This window comes from Polyodon spathula, chromosome 20 (genome assembly GCF_017654505.1).
Source record: "Polyodon spathula isolate WHYD16114869_AA chromosome 20, ASM1765450v1, whole genome shotgun sequence".
Lineage (NCBI taxonomy): Eukaryota > Metazoa > Chordata > Actinopteri > Acipenseriformes > Polyodontidae > Polyodon > Polyodon spathula.
In genome coordinates this window covers 6,521,706-6,536,888 of record NC_054553.1, presented here as the reverse complement: position 1 = coordinate 6,536,888, position 15,183 = coordinate 6,521,706, and the positions used below count along the sequence as shown (strand labels likewise).

General features: G+C 40.1%; 1 pseudogene; it reads left to right on the top strand.

Annotated features, from left to right (window-relative positions):
- Positions 1–384: 384 nt before the first annotated feature.
- LOC121295880 lies at positions 385–12,634 on the top strand (annotated as a pseudogene).
- The last annotated feature ends 2,549 nt before the right edge of the window (positions 12,635–15,183 follow it).

Genomic DNA, 15,183 nt, shown 5'->3' with positions numbered 1-15,183 from the left:
TCAGTGGCCTTATTACAACCAGTCAGGAAGTCTACCAGGCAGCAATAGTATATACATGTATCTACTGCACTATTGTATCTGCTGTTAGAATCTCCTGAAAATATCTTGTAAAACAACCAACCAATCAAATGGATTTTGTCACAGTAAAAGGGGGCCAGTGGAGTGCATTTGCCAAACTAGAACAACAACACTATTATGGCTCCCTTCCAGTCTTTAACCATTGCAAACTAATGGATTCCAGAGCACATTAAAGTACATCAATCGCCCAGATAACCCTCTGTGCAGCTGAGCACAGTCCCGACTGGGTGTGGTGTAGAGGCATAGGAAGTGCATTAACCCAGGCCAGTGCAGTAGGCAGGCGGTCTTGCTTCTCTTGACACTGCCATGGTCAGGCTCTTGGTTCTCGCTCTACTTGGGTTCCTATCAAGCAGGGAATTGGCCGTTTCTTCTGCAGATGACGCTAGCTTCAAGGCTTCAGAAGCCCACAACAACGCCCTGGATCCCAGGCTCCACAATGGGTCAGAGCATCCCACCCAGAAGAGGCTGAAGATATTCACCTTCGATTACACCCATGTACAAGCGCCTTTTGAAATAGCGCTATGGATTATGCTGGCGTCTCTGGCCAAATTAGGTAAGCACACTTTTTTATGTACTGTAATGTGCTCAGGATTTTTTTCTGATAGTGTGTTTATCTCTCTGTACCCAGTGAAGGCATCAGTTCATTGAGTTGGGACTGGGGCCACCAGAGAGATCCCAGTATTAAGTTTCTGAGCTGGTGAGAGTCAAACCCATAGAGCTAGTCATTTGTTTGGTTTCAATTTGATAGGTGACATCTATAGATTTAAGGTGTTGATCTGTTTATTTCCATCTAGTCTATCTACTTTATGTATTTCTACTTTCACTCATCCACATAGACTGACAGGTCTTTACTGACCGCTCACCTATACAGTAGATATATATATATATATATATATATATATATATATATATATATATATATATATATATATATATATATATATATATATATATATTATATATATATATATATTAAAAATCAATAAGAAAAGGAAAAGGTAAACCAGCTTATCATTAAGACCATTCAATCAATTAGGAAAAACATGATATGCCTTTACTATGACTAACTCTTTAAAGATGTGTTACATTATTTATGGGGCCAAAAATTTGTTGACATTGTTGGACTCTACACTTTCTACAAATGACCAGACATGCACAGAAAAGCCATCATGTGTGGTATAACAACTACAGCGCGTGCTGGTTACAGGTGGTCCTCTCTGTGTTCCCTGGCAGGGTTCCACCTGTACCATCATCTCCCTGCGGTGGTGCCGGAGAGCTGCCTGCTCATCATGGTGGGGTTGCTGGTGGGTGGGGTTATATATGGGGTCCCGCACCAGGCCAGTCCTTTCCTGAGTACAGATGTCTTCTTCCTGTACCTGCTGCCGCCCATCGTCCTGGACGCAGGCTACTTCCTGCCCCTTCGACTCTTCTTCGAGAACCTGGGCACCATCCTGTGCTATGCTGTGCTGGGAACGTTCTAGAATGTCTTCGGGATTGGCCTGTCTCTTTACGGGATCTGTCAGGTGGGGCCCTTTGGGCTGGGTGACGTGTCCCTCCTCCAGACCCTGCTCTTCGGGAGCCTGATCGCTGCGGTGGATCCTGTGGCTGTCCTTTCAGTCTTTGAGGAGATTCACGTCAACGAGCAGCTCCACATCCTGGTCTTTGGGGAGTCGTTGCTCAATGATGCTGTCACTGTGGTATGCACTGGTTATTACATGCACTGGTTATTATTTATTATTACACTTTGTTTAAATAGAGCAAGACACTGATGTGTAGTATCTACTGCAGTATATCACTTGCTTTCCTAAAATCAGAGTCTATTTTGATTACCTAAACAGTGGAAGATCTTAATACCACTGCTTAAAACTGTTTTATTTGAATTATCTTCAGTGAGGTTAATAAAAAAGGTCACAATGGTTGGAGTATTTTGATCCATTGTTGTTCGCAGAATCACGAATGAGTGCTGTGAAACAGAAGATAAACAGCATTTTGAAAGCAGGAAGGATTCCTGTTAGATATTATCTTGACCTGTTCAAGCTACAGTAGTAACATTGCATGAATAACACCCTCCCGTTCTCTACAGGTCCTCTACAAGCTGTTTGAAGCATTCTGTCAGATGCCAACAATCTCTGCAGTGGATGTGGTGACTGGGATAGGACAGTTCTTCATGGTGGTGGTGGGGGGGGTGGCGGTGGGCATAGTCTACGGGTTCATTGCGGCTCTGACAACGCGCTTCACGGAGAAGATCCAGGTGATAGAGCCACTCTCTGTCTTCCTGTACAGCTACCTGTCTTACCTGACATCTGAAATGTTTCACTTCTCTGGCATCATGGCGTAAGTACAGTGGGAACCAGTTCCCTTTTCAGTGTATAGTGTATTAGCATCAGATCAAACTGTTCAGAAGTAAAAAGGCTCTTGAAGAAAAAAAACTGCACACTGTATTTTGTAACTTTGGAGTCTGCAATTGATGTTCGGCGTACCACTTCTCACTTCTTTAGGCTGTTTGCACAGTAATGAAAAGAAAACCTCAGGTAATTTGGTCCTGTAGTTGGTACAGTATTGTGTTAATCATACCTCGGTATAATAAAATGTAATGTAATACTTTTTTTAAAGTTAACTTTTACATTTTAATTTAGGTGTGAGTGTTTTAACTTATGGATATACTAAAATACAACTTAACAACCCAAAAATTGCACAATATTTATTGCATATCTTGTGGTACTTTATGTACATTTGTGTTTTCCTGTATTAGGAAACAGACATTTTTTTCTATGCAGGATCATATGAATATTCCAGTACAGTAGGTTTTATCCTGATGAGTTACTGCCAAGCTTTCAGCATTGTTCACTTATCAGAAACTGCATTCCAAAACCTCATACAATTACACCCAGACAATAAGCCTAAGTATCCATTGATGGAAACCACATTCAGCTGCTGTCTGACCTTCTTTCTCTCAGCATTATAGCCTGTGCAGTGACTATGAAGCAGTACGTGGAGTCCAATGTTTCCCAGAAGTCTCACACCACTATTAAGTACTTCATGAAGATGTGGAGCAGCGTCAGTGAGACCCTCATCTTCATCTTCCTGGGAGTCTCCAAGGTCAGAGACAGCCACGAGTGGAGCTGGCCTTACATCTCCTTCACACTTTTCTTCTGTCTGCTCTGGAGAGCTCTGGGCAAGTAGGAGGAAATATGTGAAGCTTAACCCTATACAGGCCCTTATAAATATGCACTGCGGTATTCCAGGGTGAACCCATAGCAAAGTAAACTTATAGCACAAGCATTTGAAAAGCCAATTTAAATTTCAGTGTTAGACTTGCTACACTTCATAATGGTAACTGACATCACCAGCTATGTTTTTGATGGGGTATGTCGGGTATCAGTGTGGCAAAAGATTATTGGTTACTCATTTTCCAGCTGAAGAAAACAAATCAGTACTGTATAGAGATCAGTGTTAGCAGCATGCTCATATTAAAATATTTTGCTGTGGAGGTCAGGGGTGCATCCCGATGGAAACAAAGTATCATAATGTATGCCTTCCATTTTTAGGAGTTATTTTTCTGACCTCCGTTGTGAACAAGTTCCGTATGAATACCATCACCTTTAAAGACCAGTTCATCATCGCCTACGGTGGCCTCAGAGGGGCAATCTCCTTTTCTCTGGTCTTCCTACTTGATGACTTTCCCAGGAAGAAGCTCTTCTTTACTGCCACAATAGGGGTCATTCTCTTCACTGTCTTTGTGCAGGTACATTACAGCCCCTCACAATATATTGCCCCATACTGTTTAAATGCCATCATATAACATAGTTGAAGAAATATCAGAACATGCTTAGTACGGTATATGACACTACAACCAAACCATGTTGAATGAAGTATTTCACCTGTAAGACCATGTTTGTTGTTTTATGCACAGTATGTCCGTGAAAGCAATATTAAACTATCAATAATACGCCCTGTTTTGAAAGTGCAAAAACAAATGGTTGCTTTTACACTCCAAATAAGGATCACTGAATAAGCTCACTTCATCACCATTAGAAGTAACAGGACCCTACCTGATCAGTAGTTTCCCAAGGGAAGCATAGAATGTGTCATTCTGTTACAGGGAATGACAATCAAACCATTGGTTGAGCTGCTGGAAGTTAAGAAAACAAGGAAATCTCCTCCCTCAGTGAGCGAGGAGATCCACTGCAGGGTAGGTAGAGACTGGCCAGCCCTGCTGCTAATCTCTTTTTACAGTTGTATTTTTCCATGTTTGGACACTAGTTGAATAACAAGTTTGCGACAACCGTGCTGTTACCTGCTGGTCCTTCCTCCTATAATGAAGCTGTTACTGTTGTCAAGCTGGTTAGTGTATTACGCTGTTTCTATTCTTCCAGTGCTACTCTTACTTTAATAACGCTAACTGTGTTGCCTCTAGTTTCTGGACCACATACTGGCTGGAGTTGAAGACATCAGTGGGCACTGGGGCCAGCATTACTGGAAGGACAAGTGAGTGTTTTATCAGTGAATCAGAACTCTTCAACAGCATAGATAAGCTATAACACACAAGGAGGAATGTGATGATCATGTATGTATGTGGATTTTTTTTTTTTTTTTTTTTTTTTTTTGTAGATTTCAATATTTCAACAAGAAGTATTTGAAGACTTTTTAATTCGAGGGGACAGCCAAAGTCCAGTATTGTCCTCCTTTACCAGAAGCTGGAGAAAAAACACGCTGTTGAGTTCATCGAGTCTGAAGAGTTGATCCGCCCACCTCATCCGTCGTGGGTAGCAAATTGCCTTCACAAATATCACTTATCACATTCACAGACTGCTTTTAGGGTCCATGAGTTTATCACTACTGGCTGGTCAAGTTTCCTTTTAGCTGATATTGCATCAAGGCGGTTTTACAGGATGCTGGTGCATTAGGGACTATTAGGAAATAAAATATGAGTGTGGTTGAACTGCGTGTCATGGTATTTTATCAACTGTGCGATACTGAAGGCAAAGAGCTGCTGTGTAATGGAAGAAGAAAAGATTTATCAGTGTTTGAAAAGGGTATGCAGGTGCATCTCAGAATAAAGGCATGCCACAAATGGAATGGGAAATTATATTGTGTTCCATGACAGCTGAAAGACAATAGCTGCAGAATATTGTGACACCTGAGAGGTGTCAATCAATGTACACAGTGACTAAACATTGCATGCGCTGTGCATGGTGCTGAAGGTTGGTCCACATAAGGAACTTCATAACAAAGTGCCCACAGTTTAGATCTGTTCCTGAAAATGTGTTGTGTGTCGTAATTGTGCTCTCTTGTTCCTGCTGTAGAGGAGACTGCCAAAAACCAGCGGCCAGCATATCACCTCTTCTGCCTGGGGAGCTTGACAGCATCAGAACCATCCTGACCAGGAACCTGCTCCACATCAGGAGAAAGGTGACCGGGCCAGGGAGAAACAGAACTATTTGAACTAGGGGATTGGGCAGAGATCAGTATAAAACCCTAACTATTGTTGTGTGTGGTAGGGTTACTTTATAATTTGTAATAATGTATCACTTATTTCCTGTACAGACACCATCTTACAACAGACACACCCTGCAGTGGGATGGGAATGCAGAGGAGATGAAAGAGATTCTGCACAGGAGAAGCCAGAGTCTGGGTGGGAACCTCACAAGAAAACAGGTGCCTGTCTTTGCTTCAGCTACAAACTCTAGACTTACCAATAAGTTAGACAAATACTTTCATTTACCGCCCAGACATTTAAAGACCCTTGTCAAAAATCCTAACACTTTTTACATTTTCAGTCTCTATTCAATTACGTAGATGTGTAGTTCTTTTAAGTTTGATCTTTTTAAACCCTGGATGATGGGTTTTCTGAGTAGTAGCGAATAATCCAAGTATTTTGATATATAACTGTTTAGAAAAAGGTTTTAAGAAATTGCACCCAATCTTACACCACAAATACCTGTGCCATAATTCATTTCAGACTTGATTTCAAGGTGCTATAAACATCCTTGTTTTTGTTTTAAACACCAGTGAAGTTCATTGGTAGACACAACTGCAGAACCACAGTGGTGTATCATGTTTATCCTAGATAGCAGTGATTTAAAGCTCTGTTTGTTTCCTTTAACTCTAAAGGGTGGTGCCAGTGAGTCGGGCAAAGAGCTAAGCAAAAAGAAACGATTAACAAGATCTCATACTGGTAAGCTAAACTATTATACTTAGTTACTGTAGAATCATCTCTTTATTGATAGTTACAGTTGATTGTGTTAAATTTACCCCATGCTTATACCATACCTTCACTATGTTTTACCTTGTTATTTCTATAGTGCACTTTGCCATGCTTTCACAACAGCTTGTCTTAGTGCACTGTGCCATGCTTTCACAACAGCTTGTCTTAGTGCACTTTGCCATGCTTTCACAACAGCTTGTCTTAGTGCACTTTGCCATGCTTTCACAACAGCCTGTCTTAGTGCACTGTGCCATGCTTTCACAACAGCCTGTCTTAGTGCACTTTGTGCTTAGTGCACTTTGCCAACAGCCTGTCTTAGTGCACTGTGCCATGCTTTCACAACAGCTTGTCTTAGTGCACTTTGCCATGCTTTCACAACAGCTTGTCTTAGTGCACTTTGCCATGCTTTCACAACAGCTTGTCTTAGTGCACTTTGCCATGCTTTCACAACAGCCTGTCTTAGTGCACTTTGCCATGCTTTCACAACAGCCTGTCTTAGTGCACTTTGCCATGCTTTCACAACAGCCTGTCTTAGTGCACTTTGCCATGCTGTCTTAGTGCACTTTGCCATGCTTTCACTTAGTGCACTTTGCCATGCTTTCACAACAGCTTGTCTTAGTGCACTTTGCCATGCTTTCACAACAGCCTGTCTTAGTGCACTTTGCCATGCTTTCACAACAGCCTGTCTTAGTGCACTGTGCCATGCTTTCACAACAGCCTGTCTTAATGCACTTTGCCATGCTTTCACAACAGCCTGTCTTAGTGCACTTTGCCATGCTTTTGCCATGTTTATTTATATGCCTGATTTCTCAGCGTGTCATTTAGAAACAGTCCAGTTTCAATGTGTGAAATTAAGATTTTGAGGAAACCGCAAACTCACTGGCACTTTTTCAATTTCTGCTACAAAACGTTTGACCAGAAATTATAGCTTTGAATGGTTAGAACCATGAACAAGTTTGTGTTTTCACTACTGAATAATATGAAGAAACAGCACACTTTCTATAGCTTATTAAACAACCTTTCAAGTTATAGAATGAACAATAACTCATCTAACCACACTTAAAGGAAGATATTAAAATAAATACACAATGTTGGGGTCTATACAATTATTCTAAACTTCAGCAGGTCTAAATTCCACCATTCTTTACCTCACTAGACTAGAATACTGACAGAAATGCACTAAAGAGACTCTCATGCACTGCTGGGTGTTTGCTTTTTATAATCTTGGCACAAAAACTTGGAGCTGTGCCAGTGGATATATTTACAGCTGGCACTGTTCAGATCAATTGAATAGACCTACTTTGAAAACCTACTTTCTTAAGAAGCTTGAAAAATCCCCATTCCTTCCTATTCCATCTCTCCACAGTGGGTTCAGAGCACAAGCCTGCTGTTGAAGGTGCTAAGCCTCTTCCAACTGACATCCCAGCCTCAATGTGTGCTATTGGGGAAGGAGGCGTAGAGAAAGGACACAGCCTAAAAGAGTCACCTGGAGGCAGCACCCTAAACAGAAGAGACAAACCTTCGAAAATACTGAGTGTTTCTTTTCAAAACAAAACTCAAGAGTAAAGAGCCTTAAAAAGGAAAACAAAATCATGGCAGGTGCAAAAGGATGGTTTAAGCTGCACAGAAGATCTTGAAAGGGATTCCAAGCAACACAGCAATACACCTATTACAGCAAAGAACACATCAAAAGCATCGCTATAGACGGCTCTGGTCACTTTCAGAAGGTGTACCTGCTGGTTGTTTATATAAACCGGTTTACTGTTTCCGATTGTAAAATTATTGACAGCTGATTTAAAATTCACACTTACAGTACAGACAGTGTATAACTAAAGCATGCATGATGCAGGCTGCTGAGCAAACATTTTAAGATTAATTCTGCTGAAGGACTGCATAGCAGTTAAAGGTTTAAGAAAAATTGTGATCTAAGGTTAGGATTAGGTTTTATGTGAAGATACTCCTGAATGATCATGGAGCATTGGGTTGTGGACATGACATTTAACCTCCATTTAGCAGCTATTGGGTAATTGCATGTTACAGGGTGACTGGATCATTCTTTACCTGGTTTTAAACCAGGGGAATCCAATTGCGGATCTGGTGGGCCATTCCACTCCAGGTTTAACAGGTAAAATGATATAATAAACTACTTTAGGGTCTGCATGGATGTTTAATTAGTTCAATTAAACCATTTACAACAGGGTTGGAACAAAGACCAGGAGTGGAACAAAGACCTGGAGTGAAACAAAGACCTGGAGTGGAAGGGTCACCTTTGGACACCCCTGCTTTAAACCATGGGTTATTCCCTGTATCTATATATTCTGTTTTGTTCTGTAATACACTATAATTGCTGCACCACTGTAATTTCCAAACATTACATTATTTATATTCAACCAATAGTTTTTTAAATACATCGACACAACATCAGTAATGATTGCAGTAGCTTGAGTCACACAGAGTATCATTCTCTCAAGGATGAAGAGCAGAAGCAAAACAAGATAATAAATCATTGTTCTGTGGCTGCACACATCTTTGATAAAAGAGTGCCCTCTTGTGGACATTGTACTTTACTATACATTACTGAACAAATAAAACAGAAACTCCTTTTTTGCAGTTTTATGCTGGAGCAGTTATTGTTATGCCTGTTCTGAAAATACAACTGCGTAAAATCAGATGCGTAAGAAATAGACAAGAAAGTAAAATATATCACCCATATAATGCCAGTGGGGTAACAGTGATATTGTGTCCTTGCATCCTATTGACAGTGTTTTGGCAGATATCGTTAATATTTTGTCGAAACCTCTGTGTAATTTTAAACCCGTTACATCCACAGGTTCTATTTTCTGTGGTTAATAATGCTCCCTCTAAAGTAGTGTACTAAGAAAACCCTGGTAAAATAAAATGTAACAAATTCATGATATAAAAATGGAAAAGCCACGGTTTAACTGCTGAATACTCAGAATAATATGCTAATCTACCTTGGGTAATATTTAGATGGGTACTGAATTAAATAAACCACTTTGATTTTTAGGTCTAAATGCCAAACCAAATTGTTCAAACTACACTGGGCTGTCTAAATAGCTTGGTCAAGCTACTACGCCACACACCCTAATGCTAGCTATTCAGAGAAGGTTAAATATGCAACCTGCATTTACTGTGTCATTTATTTTTTGGATCCTACACTGGTTCACATGGAGGAACCAAATTGGTTTGAAATGTACAGCAATACACAACGAAACACACAAGCACCACTTATTATTTTTAAACCAACCAAGAATTTATCAGAGATCCGCTTTCACCACGAAGGCTTCTTCTGGAGGTACTGGTTCACTTAGGATGTCTCCCACAACAGCATATGGAACTTCCTGTTCAGTAGGTGTCATTGTTAATCGTCTCTTCAGGAATGTCATATCCCTTATCAAAGCTACATGCTACAGATTATAACATGTATGGATTGCTTCAAATAATATACAATTACCGTGAATCTTTACGTGCAAAGACCTTCATTATTTTCAAAATGCCAGCACAGACATACACAATGATATATGAACGACAACAGTTATACAATTCGTGATCATTCTACCTTTCCAGCAAATCAGCCTCCACCCAAATACTGTGTTCATGGGTACCTCTTTCCCTTGCCCATTGCAATCGGACCAGTACTCCATCCCTCCTCTGATGCCTCTGCAGGTATGTTGAAGCACACACTGAACACAGCCGCTCAGAACAGGCTTAAGGTTGTTTCTCTGGATAAACCAGAAACACAAAGTACCTGCTAATACTTATTAATTATAAAACACTAGACTGAACTCGTGACCAGTTAAAATGAGTTGCTCTTTTGTCAGCATATTGTAGAGTATATACAACATTTGAATCATGGAAACTACTTTAAAAGAACCAAACTCCTTTTTATTTTATTTTTTTGCATAACTAAAGCCAAACAGCGAAGTAATAATCCAAGGTTTTTAAGCACTGTCAAGTTGTTTGTCAGTTTTGTAATGTGGGTGTTTCTTCTTAAAAAAAAAAGAAGGACAACACAAGGACTTATTTCTTTATTTGAACCTACTTTAATTTACAGCATAATACAATGTGTAAAGAACAACAACAACAAAATCACTATAGGCTTCCACATTACCGCCACTGAATTCTTTCTAACACTCATTCTAACAGGATGTCGTCTGTTTGTCTCCCCAGTATTCCGTGGGTTCTGGACGCCGTTCATTGTTTTAGCTGTCACTGCCAGTCTGGTGGGCGGGTTCCTGCTGGTGTGTGCTGTGCCCTTCGTGAGCGCCAAGCTGTACAAACTGGGAGGAGGGTTCCTTATCACACCTGGTGAGTGTCACAGTTCCCGGGGATCACAGCATTTTAAAGAGAAGGCGTGAACTGTATATGCGGGTTGGGGATCACTGAGTTAACATTGTGAGGGGGAGGGTTGTAACAGTGATTCTTAAGAGGGAATGCGCAGGATAAAAATGAGGCAGTCTGGAATTGAAGGCATTTAAATGAAACCTAAACTGAATTTGTTCCAAACTCTGCAGGACCAGGACAGCTGATCTGTTCCACCAGTGGCACTGGAACAATTTTTAAAGTGGGGGTGCTGAAAGCCATTGAACAAAACTGTAACCCCTGTGTATGATGGAAGCCATGCAAAGCCAAGGGGGTTCTATCACACCCTCATCACCCCTAGTTCCAGCGCCCTTGTGTTCCACCCCTTGTAAAAAGTTGGATGTCATGTTTGTCTGTAGTTGGTGTCTCAGTTTATTTTTTTTTTAATACTATTAATTGATAATCTTTAGTATGTGTAATCTTGATTTTCCTTGATTCTGAAAGCAAGTAATTTAAATCAAGGAGACAATTTATTTCTCAGTTGCAGATAAAATAAACATTTGCAGATGAATATGGTTAAAGCTGATGCATATTCTGTACATACAGACACTATAATTTACAACTACATGTTATAGGATATTTTAGCTTGCTGTCAGTTTTTTGTCTACTTGATATTTCTGTCCCAATTTTTATTATTAGCATACCCTTTTTAATTTTAGGCATAAGGTTTTACTTCACACTGTAGTTTACTGTATATCAGTGAGAAAGTTTTTTAAATTCTCATCACAGAATTAGAATGCCTTAAGCTGACAGGCCAGCAATGCAGTATTTATACTTCCCATAGCTCCATCCTGCTTGGAGGGAGGGCTAACCTCACAGCAGAGCGTGCTCAGTGTCAGAGTGTGCTACAAGTTAGGAGAGTATTTCTCAGCTTACTGATATTATTAGATTTGGCTTATGGGTCAATGTAACCTACCTTTTCTTAGAACTAGCACGTGTTTGTGTGTGTGTGTGTGTGTGTGTGTGTGTGTGTGTGTGTGTGTGTGTGTGTGCGTGTGCGTGTGCGTGTGTGTGTGTGTGTGTGTGTGTGTGTGTGTGTGTGTATTTATATACTGATTTTAACAAGCCAAACAGAGACTGATAAATGTGTTGTTGGCTAATACAAAATGCCAACATTTAGGCATTTGTCTTCCTCATGTGACTGCTTTTTACTAGCTGTGTATCATGTTTAAAATCATGTTTCCATAGGCAATAAGCACTGTATTAACAGTATATTTATGTACTATATACAATCATTGGTGTCCTGTGTAGTTTACCAATGACTGCGGAATGTGTTTTAAGAAAAGCTTATACTGAGTGTGATCTCGATGGAGTTTCTGTGAAAATGATGGAGGCTTTTACCGAATGACACGGTTCGATTTGCTGTTACCTTGTGTATGTTCTGTTTGTACAGTTTTTCTTGTTTTTAATTAAAGAAGTCTATTTGCTTCCCTTAACTTTATGATTCTCAGTATTTAAGAATGCTGGCCCCTCCACTAGCAGTCATATTTGGGCCCTACTTGATTAACATCTAGCTGGAAAGAATTAATTTTAGGGAAAGATAAGAAGTAGCAAAACTATATTGATTCAACGAACACGTCATTGATAAAGAATCATAATAATAACCATTTAGCCTGACAACTCAAAATCACCCATTTTATTCAACTGTCTGCCATTTTCTTGTGTTTAAAGAGAAACAGGGGTTTCTGAGTTTTTTAAAGTGTACCAGGGGTGTGCTGTGCAGGGAGGCAGCTTTATGCAGAGACAAATTATATTCTGTATGGACTCTTAAAAGGCTCTGTCACACATAAAAGCCTTTCGTATTTGCATGATTCATTTGTGTGGCAGAATCTGGACAGCTTTTTCAGAAGTCCTTTCACAGAGCCCTTGTGCTCTGACAGCCCTTCAAGAACCAGAGCGCCCCCGACAGTGACAACTCAGCAGCAGACACACAGCTTTGATGTGGGACTGTTTGCAGCACTGTGAAGCTCTGTGCAGCTCTCTGCAGCCCTATGCAGCTGTGTGCAGCCGTTTGCAGCTCTGTTCCATTACAGCTGCGGGATAGGTCAGTTTCCTATGCAAATACATTTTCATACCCTGCACAGACTCAGTTTGTGTGAAATTAAAGAGTTAACATTACATTAATCCCCCAACCCTAGACAATTCTGGATACAAGCACAGTATAGTGAAGAATAACTGAACATGCTATTCAGTTGTAGAAAGCCCATGGAGCAGAGCTGACAACAGATCTAATTTACAGGTCAGGGCTCAGCAGGGAGGGGTTGGACCAAAACATGCAACACCTGCTAAATCCTGTCAATAGGGTACAGGGTCACCATAAGCAGCCAGGTCAGCAAACCTGCAAGGTGTTTGAATTGATCTTGAGGAATAAGCGATCCAAGGAATATTTGTCAAGCAGGTACACCAACGTATGCAAGCGGTCAGATGTGAGAAGTGGCATTCACCGGTCTTACACAGTAGTGTAGGGTCGACGTCTCTGTTTTTGCCAAAGACACTTCATAAGGAAGGCATTTTTCCCATTTCATTTTGCGAGCCTGCTGTTGTTATCATGAAACGTGACACATCTTTTTGTCTTTCTGTGCTATTTAGTTCACACAGCTTTATCTTTTCACATACAGTCGTGTGCAAACAGACAAACAAACACACCCATCCACCACAATGTACAAGTGCATGCAATAGTTCATCCAATCTCTGTTTGTCCCCTGTATATATATATATATATATATATATATATATATATATATATATATATATATATATATATATATATATATATATATATATATATATATATATATATATATATTTTGTCACCTTTTTGCTTGCCACACAGGCTCTCACGGGTTCTTCTCCCTTCTGAATCACGACCCAACACACAGGATTCTACTGAAACAGCGCTCACTTTTAATAAACACAAAATGAAATAAACACAAAACAAACACCTAGCTCCTATTTGGAGCACTCACTAAACATAAACAGGAACCTAATGTTTACCTGCCACAAACATTCAAAAAACACCCTTACACAATACCTCAATACGACTGCTCACTCACACAGTCGGGCTCTTCTCTCAGCAGCAGCCTGGAACAGACTGGCTGCCTCTCTTAAATACCCTGCACCTGGCTCTAATTTACAATTACCACCAGGTGCAGGGGATTACTAAACAATAAAACAATTACCCAATTAAACCCCATAACACCCAAATGTGCATTCTCACAAGGTTTTTAGCAGGGAAGGATTTTAACCCCCTCCCTGCTATCTCACAATATATATATATATATATATATATATATATATATATATATATATATATATATATATATATATATATATATATATACACACACACACACACACACACACACACAACATACAAAACACGACACACACACACACACACACACACACACACACCAACCACTGCATAATCTAACAGATACCATTAAACATCTGAGGGGCTTAAATAAATGCATAAATAAGAGCTTTCTAAAGTTGCCTGCAGTAGCGTTGTGACCCCCTGTCCAGTCCCTCTCTTCTCCACTGATGAGTGTCAGATCCTGGTCAGGAACCTGACTGCCGTGCACTGTCTCTCTGATGTGCCTCCGTATCACTGTCTATTTGCATATCACAGCCAAGCCCTGTCAGTTGCTGTCATCTCACAACCATTTACGCACCTTTCTGCAAAATTATCAGTGAATCAGAGGCAGAGCCTTGAAGTTTCTGATAGAGAGGCCACCTTCTCTACCTCTAGCCTTATCTACTTCAAGCAGCTTCCCATTTCAAAGAAAAACCTTTTCCAAAAGAATGTCACTGATGTAAATGGCATCCAACCACAACAAATTAAAGCCATTTTATTTTTTATTCATGTCGTCTTTTTTTTTTATTAAATAAAATGCAGACCAAAAAAGCACTTTATTAATTTGAATTGCATGAATTCATCCTTTAAAAAAAAACAAAAAAAAACAAAACAAAACGTAAAACAGGTTTTGATTGAAAAATTCAGAGCTATGAAAAATGTACCTGAGTGTTTCCAGCTCAGAACCTCCTCCCTGAGTCACAGGAACTGCTCCTCTGCCTGGTCTGGTCTTTGAAGGGTATGAAGAGTTTAAAATAAATATTGATGCTACCCTTGAAGAGGGGTAGTAGCAGTCATTATTATGCCAGTCTACACAAATTACATATTTATTTATTATACAACAGTGCCACTTACCGCTCTAGGGATTCCAAGCTGGTATGGCTGGTATACTGTGATGAAGCCAACATCATGAAGGCTTACACTTTTTAAACCCCAGCACAGCTCAGACTGCAGCCTCCACTGAAAGAATCTGACACAGGCTTGTACTTTCAAAGAGATGAATCGATGAGTCAGACCTGTACTTTCAGAATAGCTGTCTATATAATTGCAAAAAAGATTCAGATACCTTACTTTGATCTGATATTCATCTACACTTGTTTGAATTAAATGCTTTGCATGGTTGGCCAGCCTGCCTCCTCATCCTCATCCACTGTGCCTG